We start from the raw sequence: 6,000 nt of genomic DNA, 5'->3' as shown, positions 1-6,000 counted from the left end.
CTTCTCTGTCGGCATAATTTTGAAAACGGAGAGAAAATTGGTCTTTTTCCGGGTTTTCGGTTTTTATTGTTCCGACTTTCGATACGAAAGTAACGGGATATTTGTGCTCGAGGTGGGTTTTTTTTTCTTCAGACAAATTTCGACTTTTTAACTAGCCTTTTTTGACAGATTTTTTTTTATAAAATCATTCGAAAGCTATTGTTGTCCTGAGCTCAATTTTGAAAAGATTTTTCACCTGTGATAATTTTTCGTAAAGTTATGGGGGTTTAAATATTGCCGTTTTGGCCAATTTGGGATAATTAACGCGCGATATATTTCGCACTATTTACGCGTAAGACGAGATTTAATCCGTCTTAGAAATTTTTCCAATTGGTTTAAAGAAGCTTATTTGCCATAATTGATTTGTTACAAGGAGTTTTCTATCCTTTTGTACTTTATATGGCGTATGGGGGATGATTTTCATAAAAAGTTTCAAATTTTAGAAGAAAAAAAATTCGTTTTAATTTCTTTCATTTAATTTTTTAAGGTTATTACTGCTCCGTAAACCTTAAAATGCAGTCGGAACATTCAGGGCTTCGCCTTGACACGAGCAGTCTTGTTTTGTTAACTGTTATTTTAAAAAGAAATAATCAACTTTTATTCAATGAAATCAAAAAGTACGTTCCTGAGATAGGCGAAGATTTTATGAAATATAAGTTATTTACAATTGGTTATAAATTTGCCTCAAAGATGCATTGAGACATCTCCCCTCCACGCGAAGCGAGAGTTCACTTCATTTCATTTGTTATGAGTCGATGAACGTAGTTCAGACTATTATAAAGTTGCAGATGTTTTTTTGTTTTTTTTTTGAAGAGAAGTCTTAAAATTTGCTCAGGCTCATAACCCCAAAAGAGCGCTAAAGGCATGTATTGTTTCTTGAAAATTCAAAAGTTGAAGATTTTTTCATCAAACAATTCAGTTTTTCAACGAACAAGTCAGTTTTTCAAAAAACAACTCCCCAAAATAACTGTATATTGTATTTTTTCGGAATTTATTTTTTGGGCTTTTTCGAATTTACTTTGAAGTTCAGTTCACTCCCTATGTCAAATTGAAAGCAAACTCCACTATCGAATGGCAGAAAGGTAAAGGTCACAAAAACGTGATTGAATACTATTTTCGAAAGTGAAATAAATTTTCAGATTTTCCAGCGGAATAAAAAAAAGTTTACCTGATGATCTAGTTTTCTCAAATTGGGTCAGTTTGATAAAAAAAATGTCAATTATCAATTGTTCTAGACATTTGAAGAGCTTTATTTTGTAGAAAATTTTTAGGACATTTTTTAGTACATATTATCGGACATATATCCTAAGAAAAAATATATTTTTTAGGACATATTTTTTTCTTAGAAGTTCGAAAATTGGGATTTTCAAAAAATAAGTCAGTATTTTTTTTGTTTACTTGATTTCTTTGACTCTTTTCCAACTGTCTGTTGGCTAGGTTTAAAAGAAAGGCAAACTCTACTATCGAACAGCAGACATTTTGCAGCAAAACTATCGAACGGCAAGAACGTGATCGACTTCTATTTTCGAAAATAGAATTCATTTATCAGATTTCACAGCAAATTAAAAATTTAACCTATTGATCCAGTTTTCTCAAATTGGGTTAGTTTCATCAAAAAAGCATCAATCTTCAATTGCTTGTGAAATGCAAAGAGCGCTAAAGGCATGTATTGTTTCTTGAAAATTCAAGTTGAAGATTTTTCATCGAACAAGTCAGTTTTTCAACGAACAACTCCCCAAAATAACTGTATATTGGCGCCGAACGAGACTGTAAAAAGTTTTTAGAGTCAGTCGGCCGAAATTATATGTCGATAATAGTACCTAATGTGGGGCACTTTGGGTGCTAAGGGGGTCGAATCCCTCCACCTTCTAAATCCACCCATGTATTTTACAGTAGGTACATAGCTTTGACAGTAACTTTGGGTTGCTGAAGTCAGTCTTGCCTTGATTTTTCTTGTTAATTATTTTGTTCATGTTTAGGTGCAAGAGGCCTTGGCGCTGAACCATGAGATTATTTATCACGCATTCAAAATGTGTGACATGTATCTGACGAAAAAGCAGATTTTGAAGACGAACTATCAGCTCCTCGGAGTCACTTGTCTGTTCATAGCCACTAAATATGATGTAAGTCATGGAAAAGGCACTCGCAAACATTTGCTACATTTGTTAATAAAGAAAAAGCGTAAAGAAAAGTCAATCTTCAAGAGAAGTTCACTGATATAATACATTTTCTTCAATGCTGTGTGTACATTACAGGACAGAATACCAGCACCGATGACGGACTTTCTCGACCTCTGTGGAAGTACAACCTATTTTGAGGATGACCTGATCAGACTTGAGCAGGACATCCTGCGAAGGCTCAAGTTCGATATCGGATACCCTCTCTCATACCGCTTCCTCAGAAGGTCACTTAGTTTTATTTGAGACGTTGGTATTTAGTGGCAATGAAATTAAGAATGTACGGACATTTTGTAGCTGTAAGTTTTGATATATTCATTTTGAACTTGTACAAATTTTTCCGCTTCGTTTTTTTTTGAAATTAAATTAATGCATGCGGCATTCGCAGAATAGAATTTTGACATTTCTCCTCGAAAAGAGTGATATTTAGGGAGAATTACATCGAATTGTAGATTTGATGGAATCTTCTTCTTTAGGTATTCGACTGTGCAGAACAACAACTTCACAGTGCTGTGTCAGGCCCGCTTCTTTCTGGAGTGTAGCGTGCTGGAGTATGCATTCTGCAAATACAGAGAATCACTTTTGGCGGCCGGATCTCTCATGCTGGCTCATTTGACTCTCGGAACTGGCACATGGGTAAGCTGTCGAACTGGAGTGTTGTAGATGACGGTGGGTATGCGGTCTTAGACAAATTTAGGCAGACAGTTCATCAAATAGACAAATACTGTTTTAATCAATCAAGTCGAAATAAGAAAAAAACATACGCAGGAATAATTAATGATTAATCTTGCCAGAGCAAGAGTATTCTAATCGGGAAATAGACCTTTTTCCCCCGTAAACAACTTTCCTTACAAATCTGTAAGAAATTGTGAAGGTGATTATGCAAGTATTTTTGATTTTCTTCTTTAATTTCTCTCCTGTAAGTTAATAGCCCTGACCAGAGGCGGATTTGGGGGGACGCCCCCTCTCAGGGATTCGACCTCCTGCACAACCCAAAGAGTCTCCCCTTGATACTGTTTTCGATATCCAGTTTCGACCGACTGACCCTAAAAGTTTTCTAAAGGCGCCTTTGGAGCCAATACATACTAACTTGAAGGGTTAGAGCGCGTCTAAAAAACGCGATTTGGGTCAAAATTTTCCAGAAAGTGCCCAAAAATGGACTATTTGCTGAAAATTGTCGAATTTGTTGTCGTTATAGTGTTCTGGGAGCAATCGGAAAATCAATTTCGGCAACCTAATTAAAATGTCATCAAAATGTTTTTAAAAATTTTTTGACAACTTAACCCCGCCCCCTCGAGAAAATCTTAGGCCATGACGTAAATATTTCCTTGATTTTCCTTTTCATTTTTTCGCTTGAAGGATCATTTAGCTAAATTATTTTCGGCGTGTTTTCTCGGCTTAGTTATCTTATGTTTTGTTGCTTCAAATGCAAACAAACTTGGGTTTTTTTGAAAACTTAAGGCAGTTTGTGTTGTACATTTCAAAGTTTACAAACTTAATTGCTCAAATTTTTGTTATGCCAACAGTTTCTATGGCTTTTCCATTTCGGCTCAATGGGATTTACCCACCTGTTGTTGGCTTAGTGACATCTAGGTAAATTATATACCTTTTGTAATTCAAATACGTCGCTTCAAGAACTTCAAATACAACAAAGAAAAATTTTAATTGTTATTGTTTAAATTCAAGTCATTCTACAGTGCTGATTTAAATTATCCGGACAAAACGAACAAAACTTGAATTTTCAAACGCTTTTTTCTCAAATTGGGTTAAGATTAGACAAAAAGTGAACAGAACAAAAGTTGCTTAGAATTTCATCAGAATTAACCAAGAAATTTTCTCCGAAATTCTCAACCAAAATTTTACCCCAAGAATGGGTCATTTTGGCTTTTTTCAGTTAATCAAGAATTAAGCGGAAACTACTTTGTTAATTGATAAGAAAATTTTATCACAGGAAGCCTCTTACGCAGCTCAACAAAGTTTAAAAGGGGTTAAATCTCCAAAAACCAGTATAAGAGAAAAAAGTTTCACTTGATAGTCAATAAATGTGATTTTTACTATATAAAACCCAGAATCTCTGTTTAAAAATATATTTTAAACAATTTGCGCAAATTTTTGGAGATTTAACCCTTCTTAAACTTTGTTGAGCTGCGTAAGAGGCTTCCTGTGATAAAATTTTCTTATCAATTAACAAAGTAGTTTCCGCGTAATTCTTGATTAACTGAAAAAAGCCAAAATGACCCATTCTTGGGGTAAAATTTTGGTTGAGAATTTCGGAGAAAAAATAGCACCATAATAATTCTGATGAAATTCTAAGCAACTTTTGTTCTGTTCACTTTTTGTCTAATCTTAACCCAATTTGAGAAAAAAGCGTTTGAAAATCCCAGTTTTGTTCGATTTGTCCGGATAATTTAAATCAGCACTGTATATCTTCTTCATTTAAACAACGACAAGTGACATGAGAACGTTGGTGTGCCTGGATACACTTTTGGATGCTGTTATGCTACTTTTTTCATTAAATTGTTTGTTCATACGTCCAGACGAAAACGATCGTTTGCAAAACGAATTTCTCGCAAATTGCCGTTTCCGAAAAACGAACCAATCTAAAGAAGAAAGCCAAAATCCAGATCGACAAAAATCATTTTTAAAAGCAATCTGCCAAATTTGAACATTTTTCGCGTGCATATTTGATTTTTAGGCGATTCTGGGACAAGTTCTGTCTGAAAAATTTGCTTCAGTATGCAAAAACTTTCTGAAATAGGTCATTTGCTCTTATAATTAGTTTTTGCCTGGGCGTATGAAAAAATAGTTTGTGAAAGAAGGTAGCTTAACAGCTGAGAAAAGTGTATTTTGGCAGAACAATGTTCACACGTTTATTTCTCGTTATTTTAATGAAGAGGATATAGAATGACTTGAATTCAAACAATGATTGTTGTTTAAGAGTAATGAACGTAGTGCGAAAAAATCTTGTATGCTGATTTTTTTGTTTTTTTTTCAGGAAAAAGTCTTAAAATATTGATGCACTTAAATATAATTCACTTTTTTAGTTCGATTGAAATTCATCTGCTGAAAGTGACATAAATAGCACTCTCCAAATACAAACGTGGAAAACGGCGCGAAAAAAAAACATGAACGATTTCTAGTTTCGAAAGTGGAATTTAATTTTTAGATTTCCAGAGGTATATATTTTTATCTATTGATCCAGTTTTCTCTAGTTGGGTCAATGTTATCATGAAAGCGCCAATCATAAATTGTTCTAGAATTCTAAGAGCTTAAAAGGTATCCATTTTTTTCTTCTTTGAAAGTCGAAAGTCAGCGTGTTTTTTATGTTTACGTGCGTTAATTAGTCTTTTCCAATCTTCGATTGGCTATGTTTTCTTTTTACGATCTGTCACATAGTTACAGTTTGTCATTGTTGTATTTACACTAGCCAGTAGCTAGTGTATTAGTACGAACTTTCTTTTTTTCTAACCTAACTCGCAAATAAAATTGTTTATTGAAAGTACTTTATTTGTGGCTAGTGTTTGTGATGTATTAATTGTGAAGGGCTAGTGCAGAAGTCTCATAATCTCTAGGTCGCAGATCGAATCGAATATGTAGCCGAGTTTTTAATACTTTGAAAATTATTTCTTATTGCACTTTATGAGCTGCTTTTTCTCGTGATCTCGCTAGGTTTTGCGAAGCTTTGCTTCTGTGTCTTATGGAAAAATTTACTGTTTGGCTTGTTGAAATGTAGTAGTTGAACCGTCTTTCTACTTTTCTTGTATCTGGTCGAAGTTATCTTTGC

General features: G+C 34.1%; 2 protein-coding genes across 3 annotated transcripts in view; one reads left to right on the top strand and one right to left on the bottom strand.

Moving 5' to 3' along the window:
* LOC134846232 (zinc transporter ZIP9-like) overlaps positions 1-6,000 on the bottom strand; it is a 374,849-nt gene that overhangs the window by 89,370 nt on the left and 279,479 nt on the right. The window lies entirely within an intron of this gene.
* LOC134846224 (G2/mitotic-specific cyclin-A-like) overlaps positions 1-6,000 on the top strand; it is a 33,451-nt gene that overhangs the window by 22,001 nt on the left and 5,450 nt on the right. The window lies entirely within an intron of this gene.

The sequence above is a fragment of the Symsagittifera roscoffensis genome, chromosome 1 (genome assembly GCF_963678635.1).
Source record: "Symsagittifera roscoffensis chromosome 1, txSymRosc1.1, whole genome shotgun sequence".
Lineage (NCBI taxonomy): Eukaryota > Metazoa > Xenacoelomorpha > Acoela > Convolutidae > Symsagittifera > Symsagittifera roscoffensis.
Note: the sequence above shows the minus strand (reverse complement) of the source record. Positions and strands in the feature narration are given on the sequence as shown.